This window comes from Aquarana catesbeiana, linkage group LG05 (genome assembly GCF_042186555.1).
Source record: "Aquarana catesbeiana isolate 2022-GZ linkage group LG05, ASM4218655v1, whole genome shotgun sequence".
NCBI classification, from domain to species: Eukaryota; Metazoa; Chordata; class Amphibia; order Anura; family Ranidae; genus Aquarana; species Aquarana catesbeiana.
The window spans coordinates 339,203,883-339,224,820 of record NC_133328.1 but is presented as its reverse complement, the minus strand read 5'-3'; the positions used below and the strand labels follow the sequence as shown (position 1 = coordinate 339,224,820).

The 20,938-nt window shown below is 40.3% G+C and overlaps 1 protein-coding gene across 5 annotated transcripts in view; it reads left to right on the top strand.

Moving 5' to 3' along the window:
• Window positions 1–20,938, top strand: part of LOC141144826 (cadherin-10-like) — an 881,011-nt gene that overhangs the window by 111,660 nt on the left and 748,413 nt on the right. The window contains exon 2 of one of the 5 annotated variants that reach the window (XM_073630882.1): window positions 7,959–8,077. The exons of the other annotated variants lie outside the window; for them this stretch is intronic. The gene's annotated coding sequence lies outside the window, so the exon portion shown is untranslated. The remainder of the gene's footprint in view (window positions 1–7,958; window positions 8,078–20,938) is intronic. 5 annotated transcript variants of the gene reach the window in all.

Sequence of the window (20,938 nt, the reverse complement as noted above, 5' to 3'; positions counted from 1 at the left end):
ACTGTGCTTAGGCTGAAGGAAGAGAAGGGGGGACCTCTGCTCCACCTCAGCCCCGCTTCCACACTCTCCCCGAGTTCCCTCTGTCCTCCTCCGTCTTCACACAGCTACTTACCTCTCAGCCCGAATGGGGATAGACTGGAAGGAGTCACCTCTTCCATCCACGATCTACGATCCACTCAAGGACGTCCAGTCACCCCAGCTCACACCAGGTCATGAGAGGTACAGCACAGGCAGGGAGTTTAGGTCAGGTCCAAGACAGGATAAGGCATAGGCAGCCTAGGGCTATTCCATTGAAGGGGATCAGAGACCCAGAGCACTACGGTGTGTGAGAGCTCCAGCATCATTAATAGACTCCTCCTTATTATTTTTGCTAATAATGGCGGTGGTCAGCGACTTATAGCTGGACTGCAACATTGTGGCAGACAAATCAGACACTATGTGACACTTTTTATACTTTTTTGGGGACCAATGACACTAATACAGTGATCTGTGCTAAAAAATATGCACTATCAATGTACTAATGACACTGGCAGCAAAGGGGTTAACATCAGGGATGATCAAAGGGTAAAATGTGTCCCTAGGGAGTGCTGTCTAACTGTGTGGGGATGCTTTAACTGTGGGAAGACAGAGATTCGTGTTCCTGCTTAACAGAAACACAAGATCTCTGTCTTCCCTTGTCACAGAACGGCAATCTGCCTTTCTCTGGAATGATCTGCATGTTCCAGCACAGTGGGAGCAGGACTCCGATGGCACACATGCACGCCACAGACCCGGGGGACTGAAATCATGTACAGGTATGTGATTTCACAGAGGAGAGCCACCGCCCCACAGTATATGACACAGCAAGTGATTAAAGGCACTGTATATTCCCAGGAAGCACATATTTAACCAGTTACCGACTGCCGAACGACGATGTACGTCGGCAGAATAGCACAGGCAGGCAAAAGGACTTACATGTACGTCCTTGCCTTCCTGCGGGCAGGGGGTCCGATAGGACACCCAAGTGCCCGCGGCGGTTGGATTCTTGTCAGGGGCGATCAAAGGTGAGGGGGAAGCCATTAATTCGTGGCTCCCCCGTCGCGATTGCTCCTGGCGAATGAAATGCTTCCTCTGCTTCTGTATAGTAAACAGAAGCGGAGGAAGTGATGTCATTGCTCCTCGGCTCGGTATTTTCCGTTCCAGCGCCGAGGAGAGAAGACATCCGAGTGAGTGCACAAACACATACACACACAGTAGAACACGCCAGGCATACTGTACACCCCCCATCACCCCCCGATCACCCCCTGATCACCCCCCAATCACCCCCCTTCACACTGACACCAAGCAGTTTTGTTTTTTTTTTATTCTGATTACTGCATTGGTGTGAGTTTGTGACAGTTAGTGTGGTAGGGCAGTTAGTGTTAGCCCCCTTTAGGTCTAGGGTACCCCCCTAACCCCCCCTAATAAAGTTTTAACCCCTTGATTATCCCCCGTCACCAGTGTCACTAAGAGATCATTTTTCTGATCGCTGTATTAGTGTCACTGGTGACGCTAGTTAGGGAGATAAATATTTAGGTTCGCCGTCAGTGTTTTATAGCAACAGAGACCCCCATATACTATCTAATAAATGTTTTAACCCCTTGATTGCCCCCTAGTTAACCCTTTCACCAGTGATCACCGTATAACTGTTACAGATGACGCTGGTTAGTTAGTTTATTTCCTATAGTGTCAGGGCACCCGCCGTTTAGTACAGAATAAAGGTTTAGCCCCCTGATCGCCCGGCGGTGATATAACTTAGGTTTTAGAGTCAGATAGGGTCTGCGTCGCCCCAGGCAGAGTTAGGTTAGTGCCAGTACCGCTAACACCCATGCACGCAGCATACACCTCCCTTAGTGGTATAGTATCTGAACAGATCAATATCTGATCCGATCAGATCTATACTAGCGTCCTCAGCAGTTTAGGGTTTCCAAAAACGCAGTGTTAGTGGGATCAGCCCAGATACCTGCTAGCACCTGCGTTTTGCCCCTCTGCCCGGCCCAGCCCAGCACAGCCCACCCAAGTGCAGTATCGATCGATCACTGACACTTACAAAACACTAAACGCATAATTGCAGCATTCGCAGAGTCAGGCCTGATCCCTGCGATCGCTAACAGTTTTTTGGTAGCGTTTTGTTGAACTGGCAAGCACCAGCCCCAGGCAGCGTCAGGTTAATGCCAATAGCGCTAACACCCACGCACCGTACACCTCCCTTAGTGGTATAGTATCTGAACGGATCAATATCTGATCCGATCAGATCTATACTAGTGTCCCCAACAGTTTAGGGTTCCCAAAAACGCAGTGTTAGTGGGATCAGCCCAGATACCTGCTAGCACCTGCGTTTTGCCCCTCCGCCCGGCCCAGCCCAGCCCACCCAAGTGCAGTACTGATCGATCACTGTCACTTACAAAACACTAAACGCATAACTGCAGCGTTCGCAGAGTCAGGCCTGATCCCTGCAATCGCTAACAGTTTTTTAGGTAGCGTTTTGGTGAACTGGCAAGCACCAGCGGCCTAGTACACCCCGGTTGTAGTCAAACCAGCACTGCAGTAACACGTGGTGACGAGGCGAGTCCCATAAGTGCAGTTGAAGCTGGTGAGGTGGCAAGCTCAAGTAGTGTCCCGCTGCCACCAAGAAGAAGACAAACACAGGCCCGTCGTGCCCATAATGCCCTTCCTGCTGCATTTGCCAATCCTAATTGGGAACCCACCACTTCTGCAGCACCCATACTTCCCCCATTCACATCCCCAACCAAATGCAGTCGGCTGCATTAGAGGCATTTTTTTATGTCCTCCCGAGTACCCCTACCCAACGAACTCCCCCCAAAAAGATGTTGTGTCTGCAGCAAGCGCGGATATAGGTGTGACACCCGCTATTATTGTCCCTCCTGTCCTTACAATCCTGGTCTTTGCATTGGTGAATGTTTTGAACGCTACCATACACTAGTTGAGTATTAGCGTACAGCATTGCACAGACTAGGCACACTTTCACAGGGTCTCCCAAGATGCCATCGCATTTTGAGAGACCCGAACCTGGAACCGGTTACAGTTAAAAAAGTTACAGTTACAAAAAAAGTGCAAACAAAAAAAAAAAAAAAAATATATATATATATATATATATATATATATATATATATAAAATAAAAAAATAGCTGTCGTTTTATTGTTCTCTCTCTCTCTATTCTCTCTCTATTGTTCTGCTCTTTTTTACTGTATTCTATTCTGCAATGTTTTATTGTTATTATGTTTTATCATGTTTGCTTTTCAGGTATGCAATTTTTTATACTTTACCGTTTACTGTGTTTTATTGTTAACCATTTTTTTGTTTTCAGGTACGCCATTCAGCTGCAGTGTGGATTTATTTATCTTGACAGCAACAACGTTTGCTCCCACGATATATAAAGCCGTGACTCCAGCGGAGGTGATATATGCCAAAGCATGGGGGCAGCAGGGGCGGAGGAGCGATTTGCTCCTACCTTTTGCGGGAGGATGCCCCCATGCTTCGGCATATATAAACGGTGCATTATGCCCATCATTAGAAGTGGGTGGATGAAGGGAGGTATTCTAATGGTGGGCATCCCCACCGATCAATCTCTTTTTTTCGTTCAGCCTACGGGCTGCATGAAAAAAAAAGATTACAATATATGCCCAAGAAGGACCAGCAACATATTGGTATGTTGCTGGACTTTGAGTGGTTATACCAGAATGATGCCTGCAGGTTTAGGTATCATCTTGGTATCATTCTTTTCAGCCAGTGGTCGGCTTTCATGTAAAAGCAATCCTAGAGGCTAATTAGCCTCTAGACTGCTTTTACAAGCAGTGGGAGGGAATGCCCCCCCCCGCCGTCTTCCATGTTTTTCTCTGGCTCTCCTGTTCCAACAGGGAACCCGAGAATGCAGCCGGTGATTCAGCCAGCTGACCATAGAGCTGATCAGAGACCAAAGTGGCTCCAAACATCTCTATGGCCTAAGAAACCGGACGCTACGAACATTTCATGACTTAGATTTCGCCGGATGTAAACAGCGCCATTGGGAAACTGGGAAGGCATTTTATCACACTGATCTTGGTGTGGTCAGATGCTTTGAGGGCAGAGGAGAGACCCCAATTTTTTTAAAAAAGAGTACATGTCACTACCTATTGCTGTCATAGGGGATATTTACATTCCCTGAGATAACAATAAAAATGATTAAAAAAAAATAAAAATGAAAGGAACAGTTTAAAAATAAGATAAAAAAGCAAAAAAATAATAAAGGAAAAAAAAAAAAAGCACCCCTGTCCCCCCCTGCTCTCACCCAAAGGCGAACGCAATCGTCGGTCTGGCGTCAAATGTAAACAGCAATTGCACCATGCATGTGAGGTATCACCGCGAAGGTCAGATCGAGGGCAGTAATTTTAGCAGTAGACGTCCTCTGTAAATCTAAAGTGGTAACCTGTAAAGGCTTTTAAAGGCTTTTAAAAATGTATTTAGTTTGTCGCCACTGCGCGTTTGTGCGCAATTTTAAAGCATGTCATGTTTGGTATCCATGTACTTGGCCTAAGATCGTCTTTTTTATTTCATCAAACTTTTGGGCAATATAGTGTGTTTTAGTGCATTAAAATTGAAAAAAGTGTGTGTTTTTCCCCAAAAAATGCGTTTGAAAAATCGCTGCGCAAATACTGTGTGAAAAAAAAAATGAAACACCCACCATTTTAATCTGTAATGTATTTGCTTTAAAAAAATATATATTTGGGGTTCAAAGTAATTTTCTTGCAAAAAAAAATAATTTTTTCATGTAAAAAGTGTCAGAAAGGGCTTTGTCTTCAAGTGGTTAGAAGAGTGGGTGATGTGTGACATAAGCTTCTAAATGTTGTGCATAAAATGCCAGGACAGTTCAAACCCCCCCAAATGACCCCATTTTGGAAAGTAGACACCCCAAGCTATTTGCTGAGAGACATGTCGAGTCCATGGAATATTTTATATTGTGACACAAGTTGCGGGAAAAAGACAATTTTTTTTTTGCACAAAGTTGTCACTAAATGATATATTGCTCAAACATGCCGTGGGAATATGTGACATTACACCCCAAAATACATTCTGTTGCTTCTCCTGAGTTCGGGGATACCACATGTGTGAGACTTTTTGGGAGCCTAGCCATGTACGGGACCCCGAAAACCAAGCACCGCCTTCAGGCTTTCTAAGGGCGTAAATTTTTGATTTCACTCTTCACTGCCTATCACAGTTTCGGAGGCCATGGAATGTCCAGGTGGCACAAAACCCCCCCAAATGACCCTATTTTGGAAAGTAGACACCCCAAGCTATTTGATGAGAGGTATAGTGAGTATTTTGCAGACCTCACTTTTTGTCACAAAGTTTTGAAAATTGAAAAAAGAAAAAAAAATGTTTTTCCTTGTCTTTCTTCATTTTCAAAAACAAATGAGAGCTTCAAAATACTCACCATGCCTCTCAGCAAATAGCTTGGGGTGTCTACTTTCCAAAATGGGGTCATTTGGGGGGGTTTGTGCCATCTGGACATTCCATGGCCTCCAAAACTGTGATAGGCAGTGAAGAGTGAAATCAAAAATTTACGCCCTTAGAAATCCTGAAGGCGGTGATTGGTTTTCAGAGCCCCGTACGTGGCGCCGGCTCCCAAAAAGTCCCACACATGTGGTATCCCCGCACTCAGGAGAAGCAGCTAAATGTATTTTGGGGTGCAATTCCACATATGCCCATGGCCCGTGTGAGCAATATATCATTTAGTGACAACTTTGTGCAAAAAAAAAAAAAAATTTTGTCACATTCCCGCAATTTGTGTCAAAATATAAAATATTCCATAGACTCAACATGCCTCTCAGCAAATAGCTTGGGGTGTCTACTTTCCAAAATGGGTCATTTGGGGGTGTGTGCCATCTGGGCATTTTATAGCCTTCAAAACTGTGATAGGTAGTGAGGAGTGAAATCAAAAATGTACGCCCTTAGAAATCCTGAAGGCGGTGATTGGTTTTCGGGGCCCCGTACGCGGCTAGGCTCCCAAAAAGTCCCACACATGTGGTATCCTCGTAATCAGGAAAAGCAGCTGAATGTATTTTGGGGTGCAATTCCACATATGCCCATGGCCTGTGTGAGCAATATATCATTTAGTGACAGCTTTTTGTAAATTTTTTTTTTTTTGTCATTATTCAATCACTTGGGACAAAAAAAATTAATATTCAATGGGCTCAACATGCCTCTCAGCAATTTCCTTGGGATGTCTACTTTCCAAAATGGGGTCATTTGGGGGGGGGTTGTACTACCCTGCCATTTTAGCACCTCAAGAAATGACATAGGCAGTCATAAATTAAAGGCTGTTTAAATTCCAGAAAATGTACCCTAGTTTGTAGGCGCTATAACTTTTGTGCAAACCAATAAATATACACTTATTGACATTTTTTACCAAAGACATGTGGCCGAATACATTTTGGCCTAAATGTATGACTAAAATTGAGTTTATTGGATTTTTTTTATAACAAAAAGTAGAAAATATACATTTTTTTCAAAATTTTCGGTCTTTTTCCATTTATAGCGCAAAAAATAAAAACAGCAGAGGTGATCAAATACCATAAAAAGAAAGCTCTATTTGTTGGAAGAAAAGGACGCAAATTTCGTCTGGGTACAGCATTGCATGACTGCGCAATTAGAAGTTAAAGCGACGCAGTACCAAATTGTAAAAAGTGCTCCGGTCAGGAAGGGGGTAAATCCTTCCGGGGCTGAAGTGGTTAACCAGTGTTAACCTAAAAGCCGGATTCCAGGTATGGCAATGTTTAAATAGTTAAATTGTTCCAGCTTGAAAGTATGTATGTAACATACTTGTGAGATTCAAGTGGAAGCTTGAAATCACTGCAGTAGGCACCACTACTACAATGATTGGCACTAGTTGCCCGATCCAGTGCCAAGTGGCTGCACTTGTGCATTGTAGGACACAGGATGACCCATGCAAATAATACTTTTCATTTTCTTAATAAATGCAAAGTGTTCTCTGAATGAGGTGGGGATTTTTACCTCACAGCCCCGCCTTTCACCTCATCCAATCAGAGAACACTTTGCATTCATTGAGAAAATGCAAAGTGTTCTCTGATGCGCAAGCAATTCTCTGTGTTCACTATGCAGCAGGGCAGCCACCCGGTATGGAACCCAGAAGGTTGTGGAGGACACTGTATTAGCATTGCTTACTACAGTGATTTTCAGCTTTCACTGAAATCCTACAGGTATGGCATGTACAGAGTTATATTGGTCAAAATTGGACCCGTGTAAAAATATATACATTGTCATAGTTGGAATTCATCTTTAAAGTACTTTTTGATTTGACTTTTACATATTTACATGTAACCATTTGCATATGTTTATTATTGTATTAAATATATAGACTTTTAGAATTGTGTATATTAGTAGGAGGTTATTAGCTACTACAATGCCCAACAGATTTGCAATGTTCACAATAATATGTTAGTTACGCAGGGATTGCATTGTTTTTAAAGAGTTAGCTGAATCATAGACTTGCATTGCGAGAAGGAGCAGTAAATAGGTGCAACACTGCAAAGCAGTATTACATACTCTGACTTTCTCGAGGTACATATACTGTATAATTAAGCTCTAACGAGCAGGGCCCTCTGATTCCTCCTGTATTGAAATGTATTGAAACTGTACTGTCTGCCCTCATGTTGTAAAGCGCTGTGCAAACTGTTGGCGCTATATAAATCCTGTACAATAATAATTACAAACTATACATAAAAACAAGATTTTGGAAACATTAACATGTATCAATAAGATTATTTACACCATGCCAGTCTCTTTTACACATGTGTCTAAAACAATAATTGAAAATACTTTACATTATCTTGTAGTTTCAAGTTCAGCTGAAAGCAAAGACTTGGATGATAGGAGATACTCAAACCATCATGACATTTGTATTGTTTTTATATGTCTTCAGGGTAAATCTTTGCTGAATATTCAGTTGGCTCACTGGTTTTCCTACCATGTGAGTACATGCATTGCTGGTTCATTGAAGTTAATCTTAAAGGGCAATTACAGAAACATATTTCCCTACAGGTAAAAGCTCTTTTTATTTCTATAATGTCCAAATACACATCTTTCTTTCTGTCTGTGTGTTTGTGCATGTGTGTGTGATAAACATATGTCTTAGAAATCACTAAATAAAGAAGTCTTTGTTTTTTTTAATGATAAAAAAAATCAGGGGTAACTGCTTTACCTTTGAATATTTTAAGTGGAATATTTGTAAATGCCTCATGATCTGTTTTTTTTGTAAAGGAACATGGACCCCTTATGTATTTGTACATGTTGATCATATCCCCCCTTAAAAATGACTGAATTAAAAACAGCTTTAAGTACTGTTTTTATAAAATCAATATTATTGTATCTTTAGAAGGATTTAAAGTGGTTCTACAGGAAGAAGGTTTTTGACCTTAATGCATTCCTTCTGCATGCAGCTCCCCTCCAGCCCCCCTAAATACTTATCTTAACCCCAATCTCAAACCAGCAATGGGCACAAGAGCAGCGGCTCCCTCAGTTCTCTCTTTCTCCTCATTGGATTGAGAAGCAGCAGTGGGAGCCATTGGCTTGCAGCCAGTGGGGAGAGAGTGAGGGGAGGGGCCGAGCTACACTCGGGAGTGAGCACGCACAAGTGCCCCCATAGCAAAATTCTGGGTTAAAAGTTAGGGTCAGTGTGCTTTAAGCAGGATTTTAAAAAAATTGCGTCAGAGTAACCAAAGTGTCTGTTTTCAATAAAAAAAAGAAAAATGGACACTAACGTTTATTGGCTCTACTATGAATACATACAAAATAATATACACATATATGGTATCATCAGGAATGTTACAAGTAAGAGAAATTATTTTGGTGGTCTTTTTTGGTGGTAGGTCATTGTAATGTCAAGAAATATGCAGTTTTCCTTTGATACTAAACGAAAAAAAATCACAAAATTACCATTTGCCAACAAATGAAGGCCACATTTATACCGAAAAAAGCAAGGTATTGTTCACCTGGATACCCTAGGTAGTTGCAATATGTAAAGTTTTACTAACATATGCCAACATTGTCTTTGTTTTACCTTTTTTTGATGAAGTAGTTAATACACATTCTTCATCTAACTTGACTCTTAAGAAATGCCCTGCTTGTTAGAATGTACAATCTGTAGTAATCTAGATATATTTATGCATTGTCAATTTCTTACCGCCTTCATATTGTTTTCCAATGAATGTTATTCATATATGGTGTATGCCAATAACACAAACTAAAGCACATTTTGTTTAATACATGTTTACATATAAACAGTAAGTATAGCTACATGCTATGAGAAAATAAAATACTGACATATTTTAAAAAGCAGATAAATGTTTTATCTTCTATTTTGATTATGCACTGGAAACACACATCTTCAGATGTACTCAATGGTTTCTAGAGACTGCCAGTTGAAATCTATTAATCCATTGCATTTATTGAGAAGTGAACAGTGTTTTTTTTTCTTTTCTTGTTCTCTGTCAAGCTGAAATGTTTAGTTTTTTTTTTTCAATAGCTTTTCTAATTAAATCAGTAGGATAAGTGAAGCATAGCTTTATAGCTTCATTTGGAGGAATTCAGTAAAATGTGGCTTAACCAAGATAGAAACATTAAACTTTATTTGGGATGCTTGACAGTGGTGACCAATAGTGCTAATGCAATAGAGCTGTTAAATATTATTTTTTAGTAGTCAATATATGTAAGACATTACGATTTAACTACTTGCTGCCTATCTACTGTCAAATGATGATAAGACAAGAAAAGGTTTACCGCTCCAGGTGAGATGGCGAAGCCTGATGGTACTGGTGGGTGCTCGGCTCGCCTCCGCAATCAGATACAAAAAGAAGAATAGGCTGTATACCACAACTGTAAACCGAAATCCTTTATTATAACATCCCAGAGTGACACCACAAGAGCAGAGTGCCTGGTAGATGTGTTTCACACTACTCTGAGTGCTTATTCATGTCCTATCTGCTACCTTCAAATGACGGTGGAGCGGTGCGGCTCTCGTTCTGGGGAGATGTCAAATGACAGTGCCCAGTTTAGTCGAGATTGTGTGCCCGCTGCCGCGGCTCTTTGTCCATGTGACCGGCTGTGTCCAATCACAGCCAATCACGTGTAAACAAGGAAGTGCCATTAATTGGCTCTCCTTGCCTCACACTGACAGGGTGTGAGGTGAGGAGAGCCAATCAGTGGCATCTCCTCACAGGGAAGATGTGAAAAGGTAATCAGGGCACTGACCATCAGTGCCCTGATTACAATGCAGCCCCAGCAGTGCCCATTAGTGGTGCCACTCTGTACACACCAGTGACACCAGTCTGTGCCCATCAGTGACACCAGTCTGTGCCCTTCAGTGAGGCCAATCTATGCCAATCAGTGCTGCCTTTCAGTGCCCATCGGTGTCTGCCCATCAGTGCCGCCCATCGGTGCTGTCCATCATTGCCCACTATCAGTGCCTGTCAGTGGCACATATCAGTGTCCATCAGTGCCACCTATCAGTGTCCATCAGTGCTGCTTATCAGTGCTTATCAGTGTTGCATATCAGTGCCACCTATCAGTGCTGCATATTAGTGCCTCCTCATCAGTGCCATCCTATCAGTGCCCTTTAATGCTACCTCATCAGTTTCCATCAGTGCAGCCTCACCAGCATACATCAATGAAGGAGAAAAATTACTTATTTACAACATTTTCTGACAGAAACTAAGAAAAACTTTTTTTTTCAAAATTGTTGGAGTTTTTTTTTTTTTAGTAAAAATAAAAAACACAGCGATGATTAAACACCACCAAAAGAAAGCTCTATTTATGTAAAGAAAATTATTAAAAAATAATTTGGCTACAGTGTTGCGTGACCACACAATTGTAATTCAAAGTGCAACTTCATTGAAAGCTGAAAAATGGCCTGGGCAGGAAGGGGATAAAAGTGGCCTGTATTGAAGTAGTTAAAGTGTAAGTGCCCTCTCAAAACTGAAAATATATATGTGTTTTTTAAAGATTCTACCACTTAAAAAATAAACTCCTAACATGTAAAAGAGCAGACACCTAGGTGCCTTTAAATCCAAAGACATGCCAAAAAAACAATGCAATTAATTTAGTTAATCTATAGAGCTCAAATTATAATAATTGTAGTATAAAAATATTGTAATGGCTTGTAGAAGATCTTTACTTTTCATACATATCCAATTGCCTGTTTGCAAAAACTCTAATATATAGCAGAGCTGATGGAGCTGATCCAATTGGACTCCTATGGTCCTCTTGTCACTACAGGACACAATAGCAATGAAGGGGTTGTTGGAACCACAGTATCCAGCAAAGGACAAGCTCTTTCACACATCTATAAGTGTGGATTTGGATTAGTGCTGAGAGATCTGCTAAAGCAGAGGTCTCCAAACTTTCTAAACAAAGGGCCAGTTTACTTTTCTTCAGATTTTAAGGGGGCCAGACTGTGGTCATTAGGAATACAAAATGTCCCAGTATCAATGGGAGTATGCAATCCCCCATCATTGGTGTCAGTGGTAGAAATTGCGCACCATCATTGGTGTCATTGGGAGGAAGAGTGCCCCATATTTGGTGTCATTGGGAGGAATAGTGCCCCATCACTGGGGTCATTGGAAGGAATTGTGCCCCATCATTAGTGTCATTGGGCCCCATTGTTGGTGCATTTGGTAGGAAATGTGCCCCATCATTGATGTCATTGGTAGGAATTGGGCCAGATAAAATCAAGCAAAGGGCAAACTGGCTAGTATACAACCATGTGTAAAGATGTTTCCTTTACAGGTTGGTGCTTTTATGATCTTGCTGACCCACCGACAGGGTCAATTTAAACACATTTTTTGTACTTAATTTTGTTTTGTGTCTTGTTGCCACCCTGTCTCACACATCCTGAAGCTTGAGATCTCATATAATTTCTTCTGGCTACCAATCAGCTTTGACTCCTTATGAGACTTTGTTCTGAGTCCAGGAACAGGATGACCGGGTATACTGGGCTAGTGCTGCAAAAATATTGCAGCTCTTGTGTTTCCACCTCTTTGTTTTCTTCTACAAAATAGCTGTCCCCTTGGTCACTTTTTCACTTCTCTCTCTACTAGAGCCAATGCTACCATGACAGTTCCAATAGTCAAGGAATAATGGTGACCATTTTCAGTTGAAGTTCTTAGTGAAAACCATTTGAGCTCAAAGATTTGTACTGTTTTTCACACTATTATCGAGGTCATATTAGAGTATGTAGCTTTTTACTGACTGCTACAGGCTTTCTTTTTCGTAGGTTCTTTTATAGACAAAAAGTCCACTGAAAGTGCTCATGGCCACCAAAAATTTGATTGGAATAAAAAAATGTGGATCAAATTTGGATTTCAAAATTCAGGATGAATTTCTGTTTGACCCAAATCCAAAGATCAACTACACAGGATGCACATTGCAGATTTCACTGGAGTGGGGACAGGTAAGTATAACACTGCAATTCACTTTGCAAGGAAAAAAATCACTTTATAAAGAGAAGATTCTCTTAGCTTATTGAATGAGTTAAAGTTGTGTTGACTTCAATTATCCAAATGTTTTGAAAAAATCAAAGTTTTGGATTTTTATTATTTATTTTTATTTTCCTTTCACATGGTTGGATATTTTTTGCATAGTAAATGTTCACTTGTTTTACCTAATTCCCGAGCTAAGTGAAAATTCACTTTACAAAGTGAGCAAGCTATACTCCTTTAGTGAATCAACTTCATCGTTTAAATACTGAAAAAATCTAAACCTTAGGTTAAATCAGCACATTCTCATTAGGATAGTAATGTGCTTTGCCAAAGCTGTTCAGTTACAAACACAGCAGTTTTAAAATTGTTGGAAAGAAAATAAAAAAATCAGGATATGTACACAAAATAGCTTTTCAGTTTCCAGGCCGTCTTTGTAGGTAATTACAGAAGCTAACATTGTGATTGTGAGTGTATGCCTGAAGCTACTGTAAACCCCTTGAGGGAGGTTAAACAATGTTTCAGAGCTTGCTAAAAAGGAGCTATCACTTTGTATTTTGCTTGGTTCAAAGTGTTCTTTTAGACTCAATAATATAAGGCAGTTAAAGTAGCAATGTTTGTTAAAGCCTTTGTTTTAATTTGCTTTTAGTTTAGAATAGTCTTTTTTGTCAGTGGAGAACATAAATAAAGTATAAGACTTTACGTCTATGAGGTGAATAAGGTTCGGGAGGGCAGTATTTATGAAGCCAATATCAAGAATACAGGGACATGACCTGAAACCAGCAGGGGGAAAGTTCAAAACTAATCTTAGAAAGTATTATTTTACCAAAAGAGTATCTGATGCTTAAAATAGACTTCCAGCAGAGGTAGTGAGTTAGTAAACAGTGGGTGGATTCAAATATGCTTGGGACAAACATAGATCTATACTCAGGCAGAAAAAAGGATAAATAAATAAAAAAATTAAGCAGACTCAATGGACCATGTGGTCTTTTATCTGCCATTAGGCTGCTTTCACACTGGGGCATCAGTGGTAAAGCACCGTTATTTTTAGGGGCGCTTTACTGTCGTTTTTTCTGAGGTTTTTGGCCGATATCGGGGTGCTTTTAACCCTTGCTAGTGGCTGAAGAAGGGTTAAAGCGACCCGCAAAGTGCCACTGCAGCGGCGTTTTGCCGGCGGTTTGGCGGCGCTGCTCATTCATTTCAATAGGCAGGGGTGCTTTAGGATCGGTGTATACACTGATCCATCCCCACTCCAAAGATGCTGCTTGCAGGAGTTTTTTTAATGTCCTGCCAGCGCATCACCTCCCCAAGGGCTTTCACACTGAGACTGCAGGGGAGCCGTTTTTCAGGCACTTTACAGGTGCTATTTTTAGCCCAAAAGCGCTTAAAAATGCCTCAGTGTGAAAGGGGTCTTACTATGATATGTTTCTACATCTTGAAATCTTGCTAATCAAATGTCATTTTCTGACTCCCAACTCCTTCAAAAATATTGATAAATAGGTTAAAAATAATGTATAAAGAAAACAACAAATTTGAAGCTGTTAATATTATATAAAATGATTAAATAATTTCCCATATTTATGTAGTATCAATAATACTTTACTGGCAATGATATGCTATAGTCTAGTACATCTATTCATAAATTAAAATAAAGAAATGCTTATGAAGGTACCAGTCTGATTACCTGATTGCTAAAAAAATTATATATTTTGATTGCAGAATTACTTTCAAAAGAGAGAGGAAAGATTCCAAGCTCTCAGGCTTTCTTCAGTTGGACATTTTTATTGGAATTTTCATATAAGTATACAGGACATACCAATTGTGGCATGTTAAAAAATATAGTGGCTACATATTAAAAGAAAATAGCAGGCTGACTATGTTCACAGATTTCTAATATCAGAATACAATTTGCAAAGATGGTGTAAAACTTCAAATGGAGTCCAAGGAATTTGAGGAGCAGTACATAAAACAAGAGTTCGCAAAGTGGTTGTCAGACCAATGCCATATAAATAGAACAGAACTAGATGCAAAACAGTACTAAAGAGAAAGAAATGCGCCAAGAATAATGTGGTTACATGATGTTATTGACTTTTTAAAGTTAAGATTATACCAAAGTATCCAAGGTCTCCAAGCTTGCTGCATGTGTAATTAACCCCTTGCCGACCGGCTCACGCCAATATACATTGGCAGAAGGGCACGTACAGGCATATTAACGTACCTGTACATTGCCCCTTAAAGCGGTTATATACCTGCAGAAATTTTTTTTTTTTTTACCCCTGTAAAGCAAAAGGCATAATGAGCTAGTATGCACCGCATACTAGCTCATTATGAAATACTTACCTTAGAACGAGGCGTCGGTATCTTACCTGGTCCACGCCGAGGGAGCTGTCATGTTGCCTCGGCGTGTCTTCCGGGTATCGCGGTTCCAGCGCTGTGAGTGGCTGGAGCCGCAATGTCATCACTCCCCACGCATGCGCGTGGGAGATTTCTTACCCAGCAAGGTCCGGCAGTTTCCAGGCCTTCAGCCGGGAATCCCCTGTGCGCATGCGCTGCTGCAGTCAGCGGCTCATAGCAAGGGGAATATCTCCTAAACCGTACAGGTTTAGGAGATTTTTTTTTACCTACAGGAAAGCCTTATTATAGGCTTACCTGTAATTAAAAGTTAAAAAAAAAAGACTATACAACCACTTTAAGACGCGGCTTTGTGGGCATGCACACACGCGCCCACCCGCCGCAAGCTCCGTGAGGGTGATCGCGGATCCCACAGACTCGATTTCCACGGGGATACCAGCGATTGTCTCATGGAGAGGAAGAAAGGGGAAATGCTGGTGTAAACAACCATTTCCCCGTTCTGCCTAGTGACACTGACACTGATCACCGCTCCCTGTAATCGGGAGCAGTGATCAGTCTCATGTCACACGTAGCCCAGACCCACACAGTTAGAATCACTCCCTAGGACACACTTAACCCCTGCAGCATCCCCTAGTGGTTAAACCCTTCACTGCCAGTCACATTTACACAGTAATCAGTACATTTTCAATCCCAAAATAGCACCAAAAGTGTCCAATATGTCCGTCATAATGTTGCAGTCATGATAAAAATCGCTGATCGCCACCATTACTAGTAAAAAAAGAATATTAATAAAAATGCCATAAAACCATCCCCTATTTTGTAGACGCTATAACTTTTGCGCAAACCAATCAATAAACGCTTATTGTGATTTTTTTTATCAAAAATATGTAGAAGAATAATATCTGCCTAAACTGAGGAAAAAAAATGTTTTTTTTATATATTTTTGGGGATATTTATTATAGCAAAAAGTAAAAAATATTGAGTTTTTTCAAAATTGTCACTCTTTTTTTGTTTATAGCGCAAAAAATAAAAACCACAGAGGTGATCAAATACCACCAAAAGAAAGCTCTATTTGTGGGGAAAAAAGAATATCAATTTTGTTTGGGAGCCATGTCGCACAACTGCGCAATTGTCAGTTAAAGTGACGCAGTGCCGAATCGCAAAAAAACGCTCTGGTCTTTGGGAAGCCAAATGGTCCGAGGCTGAAGTGGTTAAGAATTCCTATCAGTGGTCATTAGAAGTTCATAAGTGTAGTGAGTCTGAAGCAGTTGCACTGTGTCCAGAATTAGATCTCTTATATATATATAGCAGAGATGGAGAAAAGAAACAGAAGCTCAATATAGTGTATTCCAGTTTTTATTAAACAATTATAAAAAAAACACTAGCCAACATGTTTCATGTAGAGATTGCACCAAGCTGCACTAAACTGTGACAAGCATAATCATTCAGCCAAGAAATATACTAATCTTGTCTATTATCATTCCCCTGCTTCCAGTTCCAAAAATACCAACAAAGAATCTTAGGCAGCATCCAATGGGGGTTATTTACGAAAGGCAAATCCACTTTGCACTACAAGTGCAAACTACAAGTGCAAAGTGCACTTGAAATTGCACTGAAAGTGCACTTGGAAGTGCAGACGCTGTAAATCTGAGGGGTAGATCTGAAATGAGGGGAAACTCTGCTGATTTTATCATCCAATCATATACAAGCTAAAATGCTGTTTTTTAATTCCCTTGCATGTCCCCCTCAGATCTACAGCGACTGCACTTCCAAATGCACTTGTAGTTTGCACTTGTAGTGCAAAGTGGATTTGCCTTTCATAAATAACCCCCAATGTGTGGCTTCATACAGTGTGCATGGTGATGTTATGATTCCTTTCCATTATGTTCTCATCAGGAGCATTGAAAGTCACCACCTCCTTGATCTATAAACCCTTAACAAGAATACCTACACCTACATACAATAAAGCAAACAGCAGCCAGGTAATCAGTGCCAATCACATTAAAGTGTTTGCAAATGTTCAATTTATTTTTTAAACAAAAAACAAGCCTATACTTAGCTGTTCTGTGCAATGGTTTTGCACAGATCAGCCCTGATCCGCTTCTTCTGGGGTCCTAGCACCAGCGCTCCAGGGCCCTCCTCTTCACAGAAAGTCACTTCCTATGGGGCACCCCTGCAGGTTCTTTCCCAAGTCCTGCTGCTGCGTATATTGACACAGACAGTGGGACACAGCCCTGCCCCCACTCCCATGTCACAGCTTTTAATTGACAGCAGCAGGAGCCGATGGCTTCTGCTGATATCAATCTATCCAATGAGGAGAGCAACAGAATGTATTAAGGTGAAAAACATTAAGGCTTTACAACTTCTTTAAGAATAGCAGAGAACCAACAACAGATGTATTCAAGGATTGTCTGTTGTTAGAACCACTGGCTCTACACAAAAATGTGACATACAGTTGTGCACTGATGACCATGTGGATGATTTACACATTGCATTTGGTGAAACTCTGAAAGCAGCTGTCTACAAAGTGGATAGTTTCTTGTAAAGTGTACTTTTACTGTTTCAGGACATGGAAAGCCTTTTGTTCTAAATGCCAGGTAAATATCTTTGAGACTCTACAATCAATGAGTTAATTCAACACCTGCAGGTTGCCATAGAACTGTCTGTAGTATGCAGGCCAAGCCACCACAATACATTCCCTTTTGGATGCCAGTCCAGTTGCTTGGCTATAGTGATGCTGGACCTAGGGGATTGCACATTTCTGATCAATTTATCTAACAGATGTGTCCGATCAAGTGATGTACATTCACATAATTGTAAGAAACATAGCACTGGGCTACTGCAGTAGTGCACAGGACTTCCATGTGTGAACTAAACAGGCAGAGATTTTACTGTTTATTTTTTAGTACTTTTGGTGGGATTTATCATATGACGTCAAAGTTCAGGGGGTGGCTGACTCGTCTGATTGGTGGATGGTACTTTAAATGTTGTTGTAATATTGTGTGCACTTATCACATGCCTGACAAAGGGGCCCTGCATGGCCCCAAAACACTGCACTATTCTGCTGTGATGTGATCAATTTGAAAAATAACATTTGGACGTTACCTGAAGATCCCTGATGTGCTGACAATATGTTCAGTATGTTAATCTGCAAATGGTATGACCCACATATTGGTATCCTCATGGGCATTTTAATAGGTGATATGGGTTGTAAAACACAATATGAATTTATAAATCTTATATTTTGGTTCATTATAGATTTATTTGAATGAATGATGTCTCCTACTTTGATTGGGGCTCTGCTTACACATCTGACACCTACCACAGGAAAAAAAAAACTTTGTCAAAAAAGCAAATATCCTAAGTGGTGGATCTATGAAGCTGGCAGCCAGCTGCTTCCCCAAGATATCCCACTTCCTATGAATACAGGAAGGTTTCTTGGGTAAAACTTCACCCAGCACCTTGTTCTTTAATAAGATTACTCAAACCAGGGAGAATACAACTCCTTTCCAAGTGGGATCTTCCACTAGTGCTGTAATTCTTGGCCACAGAACAATTCAGCTCAGATCATCTCATTTATCCATCTAGCACCTCTCTTTGAAACAAGCTTTCCCAGTTGCATTTACCTCTGCAAAGAAGAGTTTTAGAAAAGATCTGTTCAGACCTTTTTTCCTGATTACCCCCAAAGTGTCTTCAGTCTTCTATAAAAACCAACAAATAGTCTTGTCAACCTTCATGAACCCTGAACAGCACCAAATAAGCTGGTTGAATGTTGAAAAATTACTAAGAGCCTATAATGTGACATCACCTTTCAGGTCTTTGTATCTCTTGTTTATTTGCTTCTTGGGTAAGAACAAAAGCCAGGTGTTGAATCTACTCTTTGATTGTGGATGTGCAAAGCTATTTCTGTGGCATATAGAGTAAAGGTTTTGCCATGTCCTGAAGGAGTATCACTCTATAAGAAGCCTATCTACTTTTAGAATGCTGCCTGCAGAGTTTCACCAGATACAGATTGTAACTCATCCACATGGTCATTAATGCACAACTGTATGCCACATTGTCATGTGGAGCCGAGGGTTTAGACATGTGTCAAGTTTAAACTGAAGATGTGTCTACTGTATTGTCTTGTAATTAAAAAAGCAGTCCTTACTGTGTTCTTTAGTTATTTCCCAGTATGCTGACATGGGGCGGCCAAGAAAAAAACAGAAAATGGATATCCAATTTTCTTTTACTGACAAGCTCCATGAAAGTGAGAGAACCCCATTTTCCCAGTTATGAGTAGACTAGTTATGGGGTAGAGGAAAGGCAGAGTCTACCTACTAGTATGCCCCCATGAAGTTTGTCAGAAAAGGGGAATTGTTTTCTGTAGTACTTTGTCTTAACGTCTGGAATTTTTGTCATGGTTTATTGCTTCTAGTATGTCGATTTTCTCTTATTTCTATCCTCATGTAAGCATTTGTTTATGCCAACGTTTCGTATGCCATTATGCCATTCGTTTTGTAAGCACTAGTGTTTATGTGGACCCTAACAATGAACTTCTTTATTTGCTTCCTTTTTATACCATATAACTGTTCAATGGGTGCAAAAAAACAAAACAAAACCTATATACAGTATTGTAATAACTCGCTGTGCTTCCCAGCTGTGCTCCACTCCTATTAGTTACAGAACTATTCCTCTGTAAATACAATGCATTGAGTAAGTGGTGTCACCCTAGGACTGGAAGTGTGTTACTGGTAGGATTAAGAGGTGACATTGGTTGGAAGGATACATTATAGGAAATCTGCAATGCAAGTTGCATTTTTGTTCCTAGGTTTTTATGCACTTTAAAGCCCAACGTAGATCAAATTACACCCCCCAACCCAACCTGCATGCTTTTTTTCCACTGTCTGTGCCCCTTATCTGTGCCATTTACATTTTCTGGGTCCCTCATCTGTGCCATTTGAGTGGGAAGCAGTGAGTGGACTCAAACATTGGACATTCAATAGGAAGTGTTTCTTTTCACATGGCATGGAAAGTCACTTAACTGTGGCTTTGGATAAGCTAAGTGGACATTTGTATAGAGTTTTAGAGGTGAAAAATATCTTCCAAAAATGCCAATTTCAAGTGAACCAACTAGATTTGAGGCAATACATCCCCAAAGAGGAAAAAAGAAAACTAGTGTTGTAGCAAACTTTCACATAGATATAACACACTCTGGCCATAGCTGTACCCGATCTGGCTTTCCTGGTGTTCTTATTCAGTCCAGTTTACCTGTCTTGCCTATATAGAATAATAAATAATGTAAATTAAATAGCTGCAAAATGTTTTTAATGTTTTCAGGTATGCAGTATACAGAAACAGGTTTTGGACATTGATAAATGCAAACAACCCTGCTGTGTTTGTTTATATCTAAAGCATGAAACTTTCTGTTGAATAAAACTAAAAATGTTTGCTAAAGCTTAATTTAAAACAGCATTTGCAAAATTAATCCAGCAAATTGTTTGGCTCACCTAGACAAGGATTCATAAATAAATTATAGTTCATCAGTACATTATTTATAACCATTATTTATTAATGGCAATTTGATTTAACATATGCAATGCCACTATCTTTTCCCTTTAAAAAAATGTAAAATGTTCATAAAACCACGGATGAAAGTTCAAAGCCAAACTGTAATTTTTTATTAAGGCAAAGCTAGCCAATCAAAATAGATAAAAAAAACAAATATTTAAATAATTATAATTTGCATCATCTTTAAACTTAATAAACACAATATTATAATATTCAGGTATTTACCAGAATCTATTCTGCAATCTTCAAAGGCAATTGGCAATAATCATGTCAGTCTTTTCTCTAGTTGCTCTCTAAGTGACCCAGTCAGTTGCTTAAAAATATTAAGCTTAAAGTCTCCTACAAAGTAAGAACTCTTATGCTTCATACACACGATCAGACTTTCCGAAAACAAAACCGTGGAATTTTGTCCGAAGGGCGTTGACCCAAACTTGTCTTACATGCACACGGTCACACAATTGTTGGCCAACAATTATGAAAGTAGTGACGTACTAGGCGTACTACGTGGTTTTTCAGCTCTTTTGCACCA